Below are 20,253 nucleotides of genomic sequence, written 5' to 3' on the forward strand. Positions count from 1 at the left end.
CTGCACACATGGGCCAAGCGGCTGAGTCGCAGTCAGATGTGAGTCTTGATACAATTCCCTGTGACACTCCCAGAGACATGTGACAAGAAGTCCCGCGAGGAGCCAGACCACATGCTCACCTGCCTACCCTGTCCAGAGGCTGCAACTGGGCGGTCTTCCCCCCTAACTAGCTTTTTCCTATCTGAAAATGTCGGAATATTGAGCTAGTTTAGAAGAAAACCCCAGATCCAGTGTTCGCAGTTGTGGGCATTTCCCGGGGTGTGTTCTCTTAACCTCCTCTTCTGATCCACCACATCCTGGCAAATAATTATCTGTCCAAACAGAAAATCAGGGACTTAGGAAGGAGTATCGCGCCCCCTCGTGGCTATTTCGCAGATGGCACCCCAGGTCCGCTCAGCCCCAGAAACTGCTGAGACCCCCGCGGTCTGGGAGTGTGCGCCGGGATGTGGAAGGGGTGGCACATAAGGGTAAGTCCAAAGAAAACCAACTAAGACACACAGGAAGCCGATCGAGTATTCAGGACATTGCCAGTAGAAAACTGTATGTCCTACGGACTGATCCAGCGTGATGAAGAGCATGAGCTCCCTGCAGCGGGAGGTTTCCTTGTTCATGTAATATGTACAAATCTGAACCGAGAAGTCAACGTTCAGTGCCTTACTGCTGAGAACACTGGGTTTTTAGGATTTTTAAGGATTTCCTCAGTCCTGGGGCTGTCTGCACTATGTTTCGGATCCCTGATGGAGGAGTTTCTGACCAAAAGTTGCAGACCAGTACTGGTTGGATATTGGTTTCCAGGCCTGTGAGACATCCTGAGGTTATTACAGAGACATTAGGTTGGGCTTGTGGTTAGGAGCACAACTTCTGGGAGGCCTCCTTTCAAGTCTTGCTCCACCACTTGTCTACTGTTTGACCTTCTGCCAGGTCCTTAATGTTAGGGCTCAGTTTTGCAAGTCTCATATGAAAATAACAATATTAAGTACTTCATACGGTTGCATAGGTTATCTGAGATAATCTAATAATACACCTAGCATAGTGTATGGCTTATATTATGTGCTGATAGGAAACTATCCAAAATAAGCTTTTTCCCTTTAATTATTGTTAACCTAAAAATAAAAAGGCCTTTCAAAGTCAGAGGCAAACAAGCATTTATTTCAGATCAATACAAATAGCTCTTCAGGAATCATTGAGTCAGGCAGAAGCCCAAACAATGTTCCAATTAGGTGACAAAGGCAATGGTATTTATGAGAAACGAAAGGGAACAATTACATGAATAGAAGGAAGAAATTTCTATTGATGCAGATAACATACATAATATAGTGATGTTAATTCTAAACAAAGTTTTACATTTTCAGTTCAGTAGTCATCACTCCAGTAATCATAATATATCTGCTTTCTTGTTCTTTGTGAACAGTTCTTTTGCAAGGCACAAGGTTGCTTTAGGCCCAGCCCAGAGGTTATTTTGCTGTTTTAACATTCTAAAGATTTGAGACATAAGATGTATAAGACGGTTCTGGTAAGACAGCTCTGGTTCCATTTATATTATTGTTTACATTATGAAATATAACAAAAAAAAGTGTAGACTTCTGCTTCAGGCTTTTGTAACATTTAAATGAGTTTTGTATTGTCAATGGAAAATCCATTCACAAAATAAGTTAGTATTAAAGAATTAAAAATGGAATTTATAAAACATGTTCACAAAAGGGACTTCATAGCAGCTTTGTTTATACTAGTCCCCAAGCTGGGGACCAAAGATGCAATTGCCTGGAGTCAGGTTACTGAGTTTAGTGTGATGGTGGCTTTAGTGTCCAATGGAGACTAAGGGCTAGAAAGTCTGAATAAAATCTGAATAAATTAGAATAAAATAAGTTAAAATTCAGAATAAAATTGGTCATTTAAGTAAATTACAGTACTTCCAATTTAGGTCTCGAACCCCTGGACTCCCATAATTAGTCACCAATGACAGCACTGCCAGGTCACAGTGTCTCAAGCTTCCCATTTACTCATAAAGAGACAATCTGCGCAATAAACAACGTGCTGTGTGCAGACCCCCTCGTGGGCCAGAACTCAGTGGACGCAGCCCCTGCCTTTTATCCCCGAGGCCTGAGGGTGACCCTGACAGGCTGGCACTAGCTCGGTCGCTAGGCCTTAGCCTCCGTTGCCCAGCAGCAGGCGGAGCTGCATGAAGCCCCACAGGCTCGGTCACCGGCATTCCCTGCCATGTCCGTAGGGAGCGCGCCACTGTGAGGACCGGGTGTCCGGGACTCTGCTCCTGAGCAGGAGGCAAGAGCGCAGTCGGCGGCGGGAGCAGAAGGACACGGGGCCTGGAGCAGCGTATGTCCCGCGGGGCGTCCTCCAGGACCGAAAGAGGACCCGAGGGTGGACGTGGGGGCGGGAAGGCAGGCCCTCTTTGAGAAGTAAAAAGTAGTCTTTATTTTAACTAAGGGGAAAGGCCCTACGGCGACTTGAACTCAGATTGCTGGACTCAGAGTCCAGAACGCTCACCACTATACCATATACCACCTTTGCCAGGAGTGCTTGCTTTACTCACCAGACATGTATAAGCAGTTTGCAGTGTTTACACCCATAGTTTCTACTAACAATCCCAAGGCATTGCTTCTACTGATTAGACAAGACTTAAAAGTACAGTTGACCTGCCTGGGTGATTATCAACTTGCTTTTCCTCTGCTTCTCTCCTTTGACTTCTGTCATTTCACTTGCACTTCAGAAAATGAGGTAAAATTCACTTTCTGCTTAGGGCCAGGAAGAGCCCGCTAAGCCTCCACCATAAATCACATATTCTGCCTCAGTTTACCAGTTTCCTGTCCAGAGGTGAAATTTCTGAAAATAATAATGTTATTTTCCTTTTCGTTGCTTTCAGACTTTTCCCACTGCCCAGAGAGGGCAGATGATTGTCCCAGAGCAGGACGTGGGACTTCTTGAGTCCCTTGGCCACATAACACCCATCAAACGCTAAAGCCACCATAACAGCCTACGTGTGATATATAAAGGTGTGTCAGCAGTGGAGAGTGATTAGGAGGCAGAGGTCTTCTTCATACACGTCTGGGGTTTTTTCATTATTGTAATTTTTTCTTATGACAAATGTACATTTGTTAAATTTACAATATAATTTGATCAACCATTTAACATTCATATAAAACACTCAGACACACCAGGCCATACTCACCTGTAGTGACTCAAAACCAACTACATACCATCAACATTTATACAGCCACAGATTGTTTTCTGAGAGCTTGGCCAAGTTCATTCCATTTCAATTTCTCAATATATCATGACCTGGAAATTGCATGTTTGTTTTTTTTAAATGAACGTATAATAAGGTACTCATGGAATTCACTGCTGGGCCATAGGGTATGTGTACCTAAGCTGTCTTACAGTGTATATAATACTTATGTACACAAAATACACCAATCTAAATATTTACATGTATAATAGATATAAATCTACATTATATCTCAAAATAATAATCTGTGTATTTCATTTCACCTTTACTTATTTTATTCCAAAGCCATTTCTTCCCTTATCTAGTACACAGAACAGAAAAATTAGCATTAAAAGAAGAAAAATCTGCTGAGTAAAAAACAGAAAGACACCCGGTGTGACTGGAAGAGGTATTTTGTTCCTAGAGACTAGATGAAGGTCGAATCAAGGAGGAAGGAGGCACAGAGGCTACTCTCGTTATGGAGAGGAACTTTTTCTCCTTAAACTTGCAGAAGACAAAATTTCCTTCTGGAAGACCAAGAAGCGGAGCAGTAACAAACCACAAAGATCTTCTCCAAAAGAACTTTAAGATCAGTCAAGGTTTATGACTGCAAGGAACAGAAATGGACTCTGGTTCATTTAAGAAGAAGATAAATCTCTTGGAAGGGTCTTGAAAGATCACAGAATGGCCAGGAAAGTCGGAGAACCGGGCTCTGACAAGGGTCAGGGAGAGAATAAAATGAGGTGGGCATTGCGATTGATGGGGAGACTGCCCTTGAGGGGCCTGTCGGGTCTGGGAGCCCAAGGTCAGAGGTGGGGATGTGGTGGGGAACTGTTGTGATGGGGCCGGTGAACTGAACTACCCTGAGAATGTCACTCTTCCTCCTCCTCCTCTTCCCTGTCCCTCCGCCCCCCGTTCTATTGCTCCACCTCTCTCTCATCTCTCCTTTCTTGCTCTCTTTCTCCTCATCCCCTTGCCCCAGCCCCTGTCACCTCACCATCTTTCCTTCCTATCGCTTTCCTGCCCTCCTCCGCCCCTTGCATGAATGCCAGCAGAACATTCTAATGGGTTTCCACAGTCTCAGAGGAAGACCAGGGTATATTTTTCCATCAATGCAAGAAGCACGGATGCACGGATGCGTTTCTCTCTGGTCAGGAGGAGACTGGAGGGTCGTGAGGACACTGAGTGAGATGCCTCCAACGTGGGGCTGCTGAGTTTCCACAGCTGGTTTGTCGAGGTCTGGGCGGCTCAGGCCTTAGGATGACCCAGAACGACCCCGAGGCGGTGGTGACTAAATTTAAGGAACCTCCGTTCTAGCACCATTCACATTTGACCAACAAAGTTTGGGGGAATGTATAATAATTCGGCTGAAATCCTTATTCGACCAAGAAAAAGGAGGTGGTTCTCGGGAAGGAGCACCTCAGCCGTCGTGGCCACAGACCCTGCCGGTACTGCAGACAAGCTCAGGTCCAAAGAAAACATGCACATCTGGAAAGACCCTCTAGTAGGAAGAATAGTGGGACGAGGCAGGAGGGGAAGGATGTTTCTCAGGGAATGCATTCGCCCACACCTATCTATTTCCTATTCCTTCAATTGGTGGATTCATTGTCGCCAAAGGCATGAGGTGGGGGTAGATGTCAAAGTGGGTAAAGGGGATCAAAAGGTAGAAACTTTCACTTATAAGTCCTGGGCGTGTACTGTACAGCATAGCCATGTAATTAATAATACTGTATTGTATATTTTAAAGTTACTGAAAGAGTAGATCTTAGCGTTCTCATTACAACATTCTGACTTTAAACATTCCCCAGAATAAAAACAAAAATGTATGCGTCTAGATGTTAAATAGACGTATTGTGGTGATCATTTTGTAAAATACACAAATATCGAACCATTATGGTGTACACCTGAAACCAATATAGTGTTATATGTCAATTATATCCCAACAAAAAAATTTAAATTAAAAACAAATAATCAAGGCTTATAAATACTTCGGGATGGGAGATGTGATTGCATCATCCCTGGAGCCATGGAGTCTGTTTCTGGGGAAGACTAAATGGTTGTTTGCCCTTCCTCCTCTTCTTCTTTATTTCATTAATTAGTTCTGAGTGTTTTGTAGGCCTTTTAATCTTTTTCTCTTCAAAATCTTGGAGCTTGAGCAAGAAGGAGGGGATGCAAATCTCAGTGAAGTCTTCTCAGTTACTATGATGGCTAAGAGCAAGGGCTCTGGAAGCAAACTGCCTGGGTCCGAGTGCTGGCTCTCACCATCACAGGGGTGGGACCTTTGGACAGGTTAGCTGCCTTTTAGTGCCACAGTGTTCTCATCTGCAGCAAGGGCTGGTAATGGCCACACTACCCCAGGATTGTTATGTGGACTAAATAACTGATTACAGGGTAAAGCACTGAGGAACCATGCTGGTCAAACAGTAAAGCTCTAAGGAAACTGTTGTTCTTATTATGTCTTTTGTTTCCACGTCTGACTGCACCACTGTTGACTTTCAACATTCCCCAGAATAAACGAGGAGTGTTAAATGGTTTGGTTGGCTTCTTTTCCCCCATATTAGTATTAGTGGCCAGATCTGAAAAACTGGTTACTTGAAAGGTTTGATGGTGATCTAACTGAGGTGTAGACAATGCACAAGGGGACTGAACCCAACTTCATCAAATCCTTGGACCTGGGACAGGTGTGACGATTGCTTAGCTCATGGTAGGCAAACTTTTGCACACAAGTCTAGCAAGAGCTTTTAATATCCAGTCTGACTTAACCAAGTATTATAAGGAAAGTCAAAGTATGTACCAATGACCCCTTCTTTTTTGTTGTTCTTAAGAAATCAAAGTAGGAAAATTTAATTTACCTGGAATTTGTAGGTTTCCTCTGTTAGTTATGATGGAATATCTGTAGCAAACCAGTATTCACCCTGAAAATAAGTAAGTAAAGTCTGGTTTAAAGGAATTCTGTTGAAGTCTTTGGAGAATTGCAAATGTAGCTAGGACAAACAGTACCAGCTTCAGAGAAGGGCTCATTAGAATGAAAGTAACTCTCTGCCTTTCCCCCTCAGGACGTTTGCCAGTTCTTGGCAAAGAACAAGAGACGGAGAAACTGGGGAGAAGGCAGCTGCTAAGAGTCAGAGAAAACAGCAACACTTGAAGTAATCTCATGCTTCTGGACGGAAAAGAAGAAAGACAGGTGGAGCTGTGCAAGGGTTCAGATTTGAGGAGCCAAGACTTGGAGTGGGTTAACAGGTGAGCTGGATGCTTGGTGCAAGATTTCCCCTTCACATATTGACAAATTAAGCTACCGTGTTTCCCTGAAAATAAGACCTAGCTGGACAATCAGCTCTAATCCATCTTTTGGAGCAAACATTAATATAAGACCCGGTCTTATATAATAATATAATATAATATAATGTAATATAATATAATGTAATCTAATGTAGTATAACATAACATAATACCAGGTAATATAATATAATATAATATAATATAATATAATATACTGGGTTTTATGTAAATTTTTGCTCCAAAAGACACATTAGAGCTGATTGTCCGGCTAGGTCTTATTTTCGGGGAAACACGGTATGTGCACATAAGAGGCTATGAAGACAGGCAGAGTGTGGCTGAGAGTGGAATTTTCAGCAGTATCATGGTGCTAAGGAGATATAAATTGAAGTTCAGAATTCACCATGAAGGAGGAGGGGTGCTAGGAAATACCCCAAGGTCTCAGGTGGGAGCCCTAGAGGTCTGTAGCACAGTGCATGAGCAAACTCAGTGTAGACTGAGACTTCCCAGGAGTGCCAACCAGCTGCAAATCAGCTCAGTCAAGGATTGGATTGAGCTGACCTGCCCTGCTGCCCCTTGCCCCCCCCACCCCGCCCCTCGCCCTGGGGGAGAAGGCGAAGAATCTTCAGAGAAGGAAATCATCCAAACTAGCCATTAATTTTCACACAACGGGCTCATCATTCAGTCACAACATTCTAGAACCATAAAGGAACAGAAGCAAGAGGCAAAAAGCAAACCGTAGAAACTGACACACAGGGGGTTGCGATATTGAAGTTGTTAGACAGGAACTTAAAATGATATGTTTTAGCTGTTCAGAAAGTAGATGCCAAGATAAAAATTTTCACCAGAGCAATTGAATCTATTTTAAAAAGCAAATGGAAATTATAGAGATAAAATGTATACTGGTTATCATTTTACAATGTCAGTAGATCAGTTTAATAGCAGTTTGGACCCATTTGAAGAGAGATTATTAACCTGAAATATGTAAGTAGAAAGAAACTCTCCAGACTAAAGAAGAGAGGGCTAAAAGGAAGAAAAAATTGAGACAAGAGTATAAAAAAGATATAGGTTATGTCATAAAGGCCTAATATACATGTAATTCAAATCTCAGAGGTTGGAGAAGCCAGAAAATGGGACAGAAACAATATTGAAAGATAGTATGGGCCATTGAGGAGAAAACATGATGATCTATCAAACCACATGTGCAAGCAGATCGATGAACTTCAAGCAGGTACAGGACAAGAAAACTACACCCAAAACTGCGGAACAACAAAGACAAATGAAAAACATCATGGCAGCACCCAGAGGGGGAAATTCCCATTACATCGTCCAGAGATTGGGAGCTGAATTCTCAGCAAAAACAATGAAAAAGAAGACATTTAAAAGGGCTACCGTAGTGTAATTCCAGCCCACCATGGGGCTCCTAATCCCTGACCTAGTACGACCTGTCAAGGGAAAGTGAACTGAAAGTCTTACCTGGTAAGCAGCAGGCCCTAACCAAAGGAAATGCAAAAGGCCACTCTTCGGGAAGAAGTTATTAATAAATGATCCTAAGGGAAATGTGGAAAAGGAAGGAAGGAATGAAGAGCAATGGATGGGTCAAATATGAGCAAACAAATATTACCCTCTGAACAATAAGAATAATGCCTATGTGATTTTAAATACATATATGTTGAAATAAAATCAGTGTCAATAGCTCAAAAATCAGGAGGAGAGTAAGTGGAATTAACATGTCCCAAAGTCCTAGCATTGCCTAGGAAATGTAAAAAGTTCTAATTTATATCAAAGTCTTTTGCACAGATTTTACATTATATATATATATATGTATATATCTATATATAGATATCTGTACATATCTGTATATATCTATATATGTATATATCTCTATATCTATATATGTATATATATAGATATATAACTCAGAGTAAAACCAAAACCTAAAACAATTATTCTTTTTGAGAATTCTCTAGTTTTAAAAATAACTGACCTTATTTTTTATGTCAAAAATATAAATATAAAAAGTATACAGTGAAACGTGATAAATGTATAAATCTTTATAAGTATCAGATGGGTGTATAGAACATTTCTATCAACCCAGGAAGTTTCCCGTCAAAATATCTCCAAGAGGGAACCACTCTTTTGTTCTGATACTTCACAAACATGGAATCACATAGGACTATCAAACAGGTACATTAAAATAGATGTTTTAAGTGTTCAAAAATAATTCTTTTTTTTATTAGTTTCAGGTGTACCAAACAATGCAATAGTTAGACATTTCATCCCTCACAAAGTGATAACCCCCCTCCCCCAATCTATTGCCCCTCTGACATCGTATATATCTATTACAAGTCCATTGACTCTATTCCCTATACTATACTCCATATCCCGTGACTATATATATATTAAATTATAGCGGACAAACAATATTATTCAGCTTCATCTTCAGGTGTACAGTGCAGTGGTCAAGCATCTACACCGTCCATGAAGAGGTCTCCCTAATAAGACAAGCGCCCAGCTGACACCTACAAAATCTTTACAATATTATTGATTATATTCCCCAAACTGTCTTTCGTATCCCTGTGGCAATATAGTACTCACCAATTTATGCTGTCTAATCCCTAATTAAAGAACTCTGTATTAAAACTCCTCTGTATCTCTGAGACTATTTCTGTTTACTTTGCTCATTTATTCAGTTCTTTAGATTCCACCTATAAGTGAGATCGTATGGTATTTGTCTTTCTCCGACTGACTTATTTCATTTAGCATAATGCAAAAATATTTATTGATAGGCATCTTTTGCTGAACATTCTGTTTGAGGGGAATTATCCATATTATTGCCTGATCTATAGTTGGTTATTTTAACGAGGGAGTATTGATCCATTATGTGAATATACAATAGTTTGTATATCACTTCTCCTGTTGATGTACATTTGAGTTTTATCCATTTTTTGCCTACTACAAATGGCATTGTTATAAATGTTTTTGTAGATGCTCCTTTTTTGATGTACGCATTCATTTTTCATGGGAAGTAAATAGAAGTAATATTACCAGGTAACAGGGAAGGTATAACTTTAAGAATATAAAGAGAAACTGCCAAATATTAGGAAAGTGGTTGTGCTAAAGTACAATCCAATCAATATCACACAGTAATACATGCATTCAGATGTAGGAAAGAGAGAGAACAACTTGAGAGTGGCGGGATAGCTCAGTTGGTAGAGAGCCTTGCTAACACCAAGGTTGCCCATTGGATCCCTGCATGGGCCACTTTGAGTTGTGCCTTGTTTAAAAAAAAAAGAGGGAACAACTTTAAAAATCTGGTTTTCTAGGGCTTTTGTCTTCACCTTGTTTCAAATTCTTAATTGCATCTATGAAGGTGACTGTGGTCACATCAAGTGTCACCCTAGCCTATTCAGGTCTGGCAGCAGAGCCAAAGAGGGTTACTCCAGGACAGCGCACTCAAGTCTCAGACTCAGAAATTCCAGGTAGGAATAGGTGCCTATGAAATGAGGAGTATCAGGTGATGCCCCCCTGCCCAGTCACGGCTGTGCCACTCTTTAGCTCTGTGCCATTTAAAACGGTTTCTTGTGCTTGCTTTCCATGCCTCCATTCCCTGCCCTAGATTTTACTGGACCGGTTAGATGGTCATGGCCACAGGCCTCTGTCAATGGCTTTAGAGCAAGCAGCCCATGAAGGAACCGGAGGGGTCCGTTTTACCCAAAGTATACCAAATAAACCCCCCACCACACACACACTGTTATCAAGAGGACTCGGGAGAAGCACAGACGCGCAAGGGCTTGCGTGGAAAGAGCGCGCAGGTTCCGCGCGTCGGAGCAGAGGAGAGGGAGGGCAGGGAGAGCGGGACCTCCGGTTCCTGGGTAGATTCCAGGCACCGGCCGACCGTCAAGAGCCAAGAGCACTGACCGCCGGCGCTGTGAAAAGGGCCCCGGCGGCGTGTGTCCCCAGCCCGAGAGGGGCTGGGTCCACACTGCTGGGGGCGCGGGGGCGACACACCCAACCCGCCGGCTCCTGCAGCTGCCGGGAGCCGAGGCATCAGCGGGGGCGATTTGTGCCCCCCACCACTGGGATGAGTTCAGGAATGGAAACCCACGATCGATGCGGGATCCCATAGCCAAACTGAGAGGTCCCCGGGGTCCTTGCTTCGGGGGTAAGCGTGGAACCCCAAGCAAGAGTCTCTTGGGAGCCCCTGTGTCCTGGTCTGAGGGATCACTGATACTTCTCCGAGCGTTTTTCATTTCAAAAATTGGCCAGAATACGGTAGTTGTGACAGGTCCTAAAGTTTTCGTGGATACAACGTTAGGGCGGCCCATAAGCTTTGTTTCCGTAGTGTAGTGGTTATCACGTTCGCCTCACACGCGAAAGGTCCCCGGTTCGAAACCGGGCGGAAACAGCCTCTTTTTCGCGAAATTTATTGTTGGAACCAAAAAGGGGAATGTGCCACGCTGCATTTTTCCATTCGGAAAAACCATGGCTGGAGTTCTACTGTTACCTGAAAGACTACTCACCACAACGAAGCAGGACTCGGTTTTCTCCTTTGAGTCACATTACAGACCAAGCCCACTTCAGGTTACCTTTAGATCCAGAATCGCCCATGACAATGATCATGATCTATCTCCTACATCTTCTGCACAGGCTGAGATCACAGAGGAAGTCATATTCGCTCCTACCAGCTGGACTGGACTAATAATTTATGGGCCATTGGGAACAACATTCAGGAAGGTCTTGTATCAGTCGTGGAAATAATCAGCTCTAGGCTGACCTACCTAAGAACAAAACAAAACAAACAAAAAACAAAACGTAAAAGCAAGCTCCAAAGGGATCAAACGGTCCACAAGTCATTTAACTGGACCCTAGGACAAAACTAAAGATTTACAGGACTACCGACATAGCCAGTACCCAAGACAGTAAATTTTGACAATGTCTGCCATCCAGTCAAAGAATGCCAGCCATGCAGAGAGGCACGGAAACAGGGCCCATAATGAGGACAATAATCAACTAATCAAAACCGATCCAGAAGTGGCACGATGTCAAAGATAGCAAGGGGATTTTAAAACTTATTATGATTGTGTTACATATGTCCAAAGAGTTAAGTAGAAACTTGGAACATACACAAAGGGCTGGAATCCAACTTTAGAGATGGAAATAATAACATCTGAAAATAAATTCACCAGGTGGAATTAACTGCAGTTTAGAAATTGCAGGGGAAACATAGGGAGCATAAAGCCATGAACAACTGAAAATATCCAAAATGAAACACACAGTCCTAACAAAAATTTTTTTGAAATGAACATAGAGCATCAGTGAATGAATGGTGGGACAACATTAAGAGGCCTAATATACGAGTAACGGGAGTCCCTGAGAGACTGGGGGAGAAGAGACAATTTTTGAGGAAAGCATGACAGAAAAATGTCCCATCCTGACAAAAATAATAAACCCACCGATCCAAGGAGCCAAATGAACGCAACCAACGGAGCCCAAGAAACATGAAGGAAATCGCATCTAGTCAGCTCGCAATGAGTTGCTCAAGTCTACTGAAAAAGAAAAAACAGTCTCCAAAGCAGCCAGGGGAAAGAGACATGGCACATTCAGAAACCAAAAATTAAGATCACGGCAGATTTCTCATCAGAAGCACCGCAAGTGAGAAGACAGTGGGGCAACATCTTCAGAGGACTGAAGGGGGGAAGTCAAGGTGGAATTCTATGCCTCCCCGCCCCACACCCCCAAAAAAGTCTTTCAGAAATGAAGGTGAATGATAACATTTACAGAGGCACAAGAAAAGACTTCATCACCTGGGAAGAGGCGCGACGTCGCTTGAAGGCGGGCGGTGGTAAGTTACAGATGCGTCCTCAAAAGCCCAAAGCGGTCGCTGACGTAACAAAGGAAGCGGGAAGCGATGGAATCCTTTGGAAACTTCCTTGGAAATCTCGTAAATGCCTCGATGGAGCAATGGCTCTTCCGGGGTTCTACCCTACAGAAATCCCCGTACGAGTGGCCAAAGACGCGTGTGCAAGAATGATGGCTGCAGCACGCTTGGTAACCCTAAAATCGCAGAACCAGCTCAACTTGAAAAGTCTATGGAAAGGGTTCAGTCAACTAGTACAAATGAAGACTTCCGGATGCCCGCCCGAGCTCTTTCTGCGAGGATCCTGTCTGTGGCGCACAGGACAACAGAAGACAGGAGGGTAGGGGTGGTGGAGGAGGCCTCTGTCCGCCTTTACGAGAGGGGACGTGCAGAAGAGAAAGACCCGCAGCGGCTCTACTTCCAAAAGTTGCAGACGCGTCCCTGGGTGGGCTCGAACCACCAACCTTTCGGTTAACAGCCGAACGCGCTAACCGATTGCGCCACAGAGACCACGGCGACCGCACCCTCAAGCCAGCAGAGAGCAAGCGCTCCGTCACTGCCAGGCGGAGCCAGTCGCCTGTTGCCCGACGGCCGTGCCCCGGCTCCAAAGCCTGGGAAAACCCGACACGCGGGAGTCCACGCTGCACGTTGGTCGCCTTTGAAACCCGTGCTTTGGGCGATTCAGAAGGCAGCGGGGCAACCGGATGGCCTCGCCGGGCCTTGCTCCACACCCGCCTCAGTGCCAGGGCCCCCGCGGACGCCGGTGTCCGCGACCCCCCGGGGCCTGAGCCGAGTGGGGCCGGAAGGAAGCTGAACGGCCCGTGGGCTCCCGTGAGGCTCTTTCCGTTTGCTCCGGCTGCACCCGACCGTCTGGGGTGTTCTGTTTTATCATCACCTGTCAGAATTGACAGGAAGGGAGGGGAAACGGAGAGCGGGCACGGAAGAGACAAGCATACGAGCACCGGCCGTTGTCCGAAAACCAGGCAGCGCGGTGATTCTGGTGGTTTTACGTCAAAAGTCACCGAGCGAGGCCCGGCGCCGTCGCCGAGGCTGCGGCGCGCCGTGATCGTATAGTGGTTAGTACTCTGCGTTGTGGCCGCAGCAACCTCGGTTCGAATCCGAGTCACGGCAGTGTCGTCTGTCGCACCTGGCGCCGGTTTCCCTTTTACACGACTTCGAACCCGCCCAGCCTGCTCCTTTCCTTCTCCGGTGGCCACAGGCCCAGCGCTTTCCGCTGCCCATCACGCGCCACCACGTCGGGGGAAGGGAAGGACCCCCTACACCGCACCGACCTGGGGAGCGGGTCCTCCTCCACTCCGTCTCTCGGCACAAGGAAACTCAAGCACGTCCTTTCCCTCCGCTGGGGCCCCCAAAATGCCCGACTCCTTCGTGCCCCAACTGCCCGGCAAGGACGCTCATGCGTTGTCATTGCTGGAAAGTGGTGCTTCTGTCTTACTCAAGTTCCGAAGGATCTTAAAGACCCGATTTTTAAATTTTTTTTTAAAGTTTTCATCAGATATGCGGCACCTCCTCCCATGACCTTGTTCAGCTGTTTCAACCTTGGCTCCTGGGACTCTGCTCGGGGGACTTCGACAGTCCTGGGCTATCGGTCTCCTTATTCGCACCGTATCAACCCCTCTACGTAGCAGCCTCTCAGGGGTTTTTAAATGCCTGCGGGCCGCCACTCACGCGCCGAATGGTAGCGGTCAGGATCGCGCAACTGGAAGGAAAGAGCTTTCACCCGCTAAGGTGGGGACAGTGCGGGTGAGGCAGGGGGCGGGGTGGGGTGCGGTGGGGGAAGAGCCCGCCTCCAGGTCGGGCCCGCGGAGCCTCGCTGAAAGCGCGTTCCGTCCCTGGCCTCTCGCTTCCCGCACGCCTCAGAATCTTTTCTGAGGTTGGCGATCCCGGGGTCTCACCCTCCGGCACCTCTCCCCGGGCCCCTAGTCCACTGCCCGGCGCCGGCGACCTTCCCTCCACATGCGGCCGCCTCGCAAAGGCGCGTCCCCGGGCGGTTCGGAGAGGCGGCCAGGACGGGACAACTCGCTCCGGGACGTGTGGACCTGGGGGGCTTCGGGGCGCTCGGTGGGCTGTCTGCGGGCTCCTTTGGTGGAGAGGGCAGGGAGGGAACTCCGCCTTATGAAAAGATTCCTGGACGACGGGAGCCGTTACCCGCCCCCCGCCCCAAAGCCTCCCGGAACGCAGGGGGGGTATTCGTCGGCTCTGAATTAAGGAGGCAAGAGAGTCCCCTACGGCTCCCTGGTGGTCTAGTGGCTAGGATTCGGCGCTTTCACCGCCGCGGCCCGGGTTCGATTCCCGGTCAGGGAAGCTTTTTACGCCCAGACAGCGGCCCTCCGGCAACAATGTGCCTTCATCGCCCCACCCCACCCCACCCGAGGTGTGATGGCGCGTGCTCCCCGCACCGAGTGTTCAATCGCACAGGGGAAGGGACGCAGGGGCGGGCCGCTTCTAGGGGCTCACCGCTCTTGCTTTTCCTGCGTGCCAGCGACCCGCACGAGGGACTTCAGGGGCTCCTCCGCGTCTCGATCAGGTTTACACGGCCGTGTAGCGGTCACATCCCGGTGGGCGGCACGCGAGCCCGCGCTCCTGGCCTCCGCAGGGGCGCCGAGCAGGCGGAGCCCCGAATAACTGAGAGGGTGGCGAGTTGGTCGCGCGCCCTAGCCACGGGCGGGGCCCGCACAGGAAACGCGAACTAAGCCTTCGGAAGAGGGGCCCGAGGGCGACCCCCGCCCGGAAGGTGACAGGGAGGCGAGCGCTGGCTGGGTCAAGTCCTCCAGGGCTGTCTTGTCCGTCGACTAAACGGTGTAGGGAGGTGACGTGAGTGGACCCAACAAAGGCACCGCGTGAAATAGGCACAAAGTGGGAAACGCCGACCGCTGCCATAAGCGGAAGGCAGGAGCAGAAATCAACACCAGAATGTCCAGGCATCAGGTACCACAGTCAAATCCCCCCTCTCGCCTGGTATCCCCGCGGCTCATGATAGACGACGCCTCCCCTGTGGCACCGCGCTGCGCCTCGAGGAGACCGGCTGCGCTACACCTTACGCCGCAGCACTTTTCCTTCCCGGCTGTAGGGAAGCGTGCGGGAAGCGAGAGGCCGGGGACGGAACGCGCTTTCAGCGAGGCTCCGCGGCCCCGACCTGGAGGCGGGCTCTTCCCCCACCGCACCCCACCCCGCCCCCTGCCTCACCCGCACTGCCCCCACCTTAGTGGGTGAAAGCCCTACCCTTCCAGTTGCGCGATCCTGACCGCTACCATTCGGCGCGTGAGTGGCGGCCCGCAGCATTTAAAAACCCCTGAGAGGCGGCTACGTAGAGAGGTTGATACGGTGAGAATAAGGAGACCGATAGCCCAGGACTGCCGAAGTCCCCCGAGCAGTCCCAGGAGCCAAGGTTGAAACAGCTGAACAAGGTCTGCGGAGGAGGTGCCGCTTATCTGATGAAAACTTTAAAAAAAAATTTAAAAATCGGGTCTTTAAGATCCTTCGGAACTTGAGTAAGACAGAAGCACCACTTTCCAGCAATGACAACGCATGAGCGTCCTTGCCGGGCAGTTGGGGGCACGAAGGAGTCGGGCATTTTGGGGGCCCCAGCGGAGGGAAAGGACGTGCTTGAGTTTCCTTGTGCCGAGAGACGGAGTGGAGGAGGACCCGCTCCCCAGGTCGGTGCGGTGTAGGGGGTCCTTCCCTTCCCGCGACGAGGTGGCGCGTGATGGGCAGCGGAAAGCGCTGGGCCTGTGGCCACCGGATAAGGAAAGGAGCAGGCTGGGCGGGTTCGAACTCGTGTAAAAGGGAAACCAGCGCCAGGTGCGACAGACGACACTGCCGTGACTCGGATTCGAACCGAGGTTGCTGCGGCCACAACGCAGAGTACTAACCACTATACGATCACGGCGCGCCGCAGCCTCGGCGACGGCACTGGGCCTCGCTCGGTGACTTTTGACGTAAAACCACCCGAATCACCGCGCTGCCTGGTTCTCGGACAACCGCCGGTGCTCGTATGCTTGTCTCTTCCGTGCCCGCTCTCCGTTTCCCCTCCCTTCCCGTCAATTCTGACAGGTGATGATAAAACAGAACGCCCTAGACGGTCGGGTGCAGCCGGAGCAAACGGAAAAAGCCATCACGGGAGCCCACGGGCCGTTCAGCTTCCTTCCGGCCCCACTCGGCTCAGGCCCCGGGGGGTCGCGGACACCGGCGTCCGCCGGGGCCCTGGTACTGAGGCGGGTGGGGAGCAAGGCCCGGCGAGGCCATCCGGTTGCCCCGCTGCCGTCTGAATCGCCCAAAGCACGGGTTTCAAAGGCGACCAACGTGCAGCGTGGACTCCCACGTGTCGGGTTTTCCCAGGCTTTGGAGCCGGGGGCACGGCCGTCGGGCAACAGGCGAGTGGCTCCACCTGGCAGTGACGGAGCGCTTGCTCTCTGCTGGCTTGAGGGTGCGGTCGCCGTGGTCTCTGTGGCGCAATCGGTTAGCGCGTTCGGCTGTTAACCGAAAGGTTGGTGGTTCGAGCCCACCCAGGGACGCGTCTGTAACTTTTGGAAGTAGAGCCGCTGCGGGTCTTTCTCTTCTGCACGTCCCCTCTCGTAAAGGCGGACAGAGGCCTCCTCCACCACCCCTACCCTCCTGTCTTCTGTTGTCCTGTGCGCCACAGACAGGATCCTCGCAGAAAGAGCTCGGGCGGGCATCCGGAAGTCTTCATTTGTACTAGTTGACTGAACCCTTTCCATAGACTTTTCAAGTTGAGCTGGTTCTGCGATTTTAGGGTTACCAAGCGTGCTGCAGCCATCATTCTTGCACACGCGTCTTTGGCCACTCGTACGGGGATTTCTGTAGGGTAGAACCCCGGAAGAGCCATTGCTCCATCGAGGCATTTACGAGATTTCCAAGGAAGTTTCCAAAGGATTCCATCGCTTCCCGCTTCCTTTGTTACGTCAGCGACCGCTTTGGGCTTTTGAGGACGCATCTGTAACGTACCACGGCCCGCCTTCAAGCGACGTCGCACCTCTTCCCAGGTGATGAAGTCTTTTCTTGTGCCTCTGTAAATGTTATCATTCACCTTCATTTCTGAAAGACTTTTTTGGGGGTGTGGGGCGGGGAGGCATAGAATTCTACCTTGACTTCCCCCCCTCAGTCCTCTGAAGATGTTGCCCCACTGTCTTCTCACTTGCGGTGCTTCTGATGAGAAATCTGCCGTGATGTTAATTTTTGGTTTCTGAATGTGCCATGTCTCTTTCCCCTGGCTGCTTTGGAGACTGTTTTTTCTTTTTCAATATATTTGAGCAACTTCATTGCGAGCTGACTAGATGCGGTTTCCTTCATGTTTCTTGGGCTCCGTTGGTTGTGTTCATTTGTCTCCTTGGATCGGTGGGTTTTTGTCAGGATGGGACATTTTTCTGTCATGCTTTCCTCAAAAATTGTCTCTTCTCCCCCAGTCTTTTCAGGGACTCCCGTTACTCGTATATTAGGCCTCTTAATGTTGTCCCACCATTCACTGATGCTATGTTCATTTCAAAAAAATTTTTTTTTAGGACTGTGTGTTTCATTTTGGATATTTTCAGTTGTTCATGGCTTTATGCTCCCTATCTTTCCCCTGCAATTTCTAATCTGCAGTTAATTCCACCTGGTGAATTTATTTTCAGATGTTATTGTTTCCATCTCTAAAGTTGGATTCCACGTTTCTAATGAATCTTTGGGCAGGAGACAGTCATAATAACTGTATTAAAATCATCTCTGCTACTTTTTACATTGTTCCAGTTCTAGGTCAGTTTTAATAGATTATTCTCCTCATTGTGGGTTGTTTTCCTGCCTCTTTGCCTACCTTCCATTGTTTGATTGGATGCCAGACATTGTCATAGTTTACCTTCTTGGGTACTGGCTGTTTTGGTGGTCCTATAACTCTTCTTGAGTTTTGTTCTGGAGTACAGTTAAGTGATTTGTCAACAGTTTGATTCCCTTGGAGCTTATTTTTATGAATTTTGAGGTAGATCAGTCTCAGGATGATTATTTCCACAACTGAGGCAAGACTTTCCTGAGTGTTGTTCCCAGTGGCCCATGAATTATGAGTAGTCCAGTCTGGCTGGTGGGAATAAGTATGATTTCCTGTCCTGTGCAAGCTTCAGGCAGTGAACCTTCTGATCTTTACAGAAGTTTCTTCCCTTGGCCTCAGGCAATTTCTTTACATACATGTCTTGATCATTACTGTGCTGAATACTTGAAAGAGACTTTCCATATGCCTGGATTCTCTCTGTGTCCATTTCTCATCACTGGATCTTTGTCCCATGAACTCCAGCTGCCTTGCTCTCCATGGACATTCGGCTTCACCTCTACAGTCCAAGGAGTTGGTCTCAGGGCCCCCTCCTCATTTCCACCCTGGAAACTCTCTGAAAGCAGCAAAGTTGGGCCAACAGTGGGGCTCACCTTGTTTGTTTCTCATCTCTCAGGGTTGCTGTCCTTTGTTGCCTGATTTCCAGTGCCTGGGAAACCAGTCTTTCATGTATTTTTCTTTTTCTTTCCTTTGAGGGGAGAGGAAAGGGTGAGAGTTCAGGCAGGAGAGTAAACTTGATTTGTGTCACTCCATTTTTGCCAGAAGCTGCAGGCATCTCTTTGTATGTTCTTAGTTTGACTTCACTCGAAGCTATGCCAATTTCTATTCCCTTGTATTGCTTTTACCAGCACAACGAACTTTCTGCACACCTACCTGATACTCTAACAAGAGGAGTGGTGACCTCCTGACTCAACTAAGCCCTCTTGAGGTAAAACAGGACAATGTGAACATTACCCATGGATCCCTTATCTCACATGTTTGGCAGCTAAACTTCCAAGATGTTTAGAAAGTCTCCTAACAATTGTAATTGTTTTCGGTGGTGACCTACTTAATCAAGTCCAGAGAAGACTGGCCAGAATATCCCGGGATTTTGCAGCTAATGAATTGGAGGGGAGTGTATAAGCTGGTCCCAGACATTTGTTCCTTTTCCCTTTCCTTTTTGAACTGTGTTTTTTCCTTCTTTGGATGCACACGATCTACTGACTGGTCTTTCTCCTAACTCAAGTGTGCATGGGTATGCTGATGGCTATCTCTATATGATTTCTTGACAGTGTTTGGCTGGTTCTGTACAAAGTATCCCATTTGAAACAAATCATTGGAACCAACAGAACCCTGCACCTGGCAATGCATCTTGTGCAGGCAGACCTGGCTCCTTAGAGTTATTGGCTCACCTTCCCTGATTCTTCTGTTGAATTTCTTGAACAAAAATGAACTCTTTGGCTTTTGCACACTAAATCTGGTTCTTGGACATTTTCTATTCTATCTATCTATCTATCTATCTATCTATCTATCTATCTATCTATCTATCTCTGTCTGTCTCTGTTCCTCATACTCTAGGCGGCCTCCAATCTTACCCACTTTATTCTCTTCCTCTTCAGCTTTCCAGGACCTTGCATTAGAAAACCTTCAATCACTGTGCACTTATTAAGCACTTAGTAGGTGGCAGGCCCTGCTCTGGGAGAGATGATGCATCATGAGCAGACCCAAGGTCCCTGCCCTGTGGAATCCACATTTGGAGGCCTCAAAGGGGCACCACCGTGGGAGCACAACCGGTTGGTGCTGTGACCTTTCCAGGTGCACCTGCCTGCCTTGGCCTAGGGGCACTAGCAGTGGGTATGTATATGTATATATATATATATATATATATATATATATATATATATATATATATATATATGTTTAACATATACATGTATGTTTAACATATACATGTATGTTAAACATATATATGTATGTTTAATATGCAAGCACTTCAGGAAAACAGCAGGCCTCCAGTGATTCCAGTGATAACTCCTTACTTCCTGGAGCAGACATTGCACGTGATTGCATGTTTTACACTTG

General features: G+C 47.4%; 1 long non-coding RNA gene and 6 other non-coding genes across 8 annotated transcripts in view; 5 read left to right on the forward strand and 2 right to left on the reverse strand.

Annotated features, from left to right (window-relative positions):
- The window catches only part of LOC109451559 (uncharacterized), a 43,327-nt gene extending 34,185 nt beyond the window's left edge, over nt 1-9,142 (forward strand). Inside the window, exons 3-4 of one of the 2 annotated variants that reach the window (XR_002137988.3) lie at nt 6,277-6,460; nt 7,608-9,142. This is a non-coding gene — a long non-coding RNA (uncharacterized LOC109451559). The remainder of the gene's footprint in view (nt 1-6,276; nt 6,461-7,607) is intronic. The other variant, XR_002137987.3, reaches the window with a different exon arrangement.
- Nucleotides 9,143-10,831: 1,689 nt separating this feature from the next.
- TRNAV-CAC (transfer RNA valine (anticodon CAC)) lies at nt 10,832-10,904 on the forward strand. The gene has a single exon. It is a non-coding gene; the product is annotated as a tRNA-Val (tRNA).
- Nucleotides 10,905-12,792: 1,888 nt separating this feature from the next.
- TRNAN-GUU (transfer RNA asparagine (anticodon GUU)) lies at nt 12,793-12,866 on the reverse strand. The gene has a single exon. It is a non-coding gene; the product is annotated as a tRNA-Asn (tRNA).
- A 549-nt stretch (nt 12,867-13,415) lies between these two features.
- On the forward strand, nt 13,416-13,487 carry TRNAH-GUG (transfer RNA histidin (anticodon GUG)). Its single transcript has one exon. It is a non-coding gene; the product is annotated as a tRNA-His (tRNA).
- A 1,122-nt stretch (nt 13,488-14,609) lies between these two features.
- On the forward strand, nt 14,610-14,681 carry TRNAE-UUC (transfer RNA glutamic acid (anticodon UUC)). Its single transcript has one exon. It is a non-coding gene; the product is annotated as a tRNA-Glu (tRNA).
- Nucleotides 14,682-16,194: 1,513 nt separating this feature from the next.
- Nucleotides 16,195-16,266, reverse strand: TRNAH-GUG (transfer RNA histidin (anticodon GUG)). Its single transcript has one exon. It is a non-coding gene; the product is annotated as a tRNA-His (tRNA).
- Nucleotides 16,267-16,817: 551 nt separating this feature from the next.
- On the forward strand, nt 16,818-16,891 carry TRNAN-GUU (transfer RNA asparagine (anticodon GUU)). The gene has a single exon. It is a non-coding gene; the product is annotated as a tRNA-Asn (tRNA).
- The last annotated feature ends 3,362 nt before the right edge of the window (nt 16,892-20,253 follow it).

This window comes from Rhinolophus sinicus, chromosome 7 (assembly GCF_057876585.1).
Source record: "Rhinolophus sinicus isolate RSI-liver-muscle chromosome 7, RSI-T2T, whole genome shotgun sequence".
Taxonomy (NCBI): domain Eukaryota; kingdom Metazoa; phylum Chordata; class Mammalia; order Chiroptera; family Rhinolophidae; genus Rhinolophus; species Rhinolophus sinicus.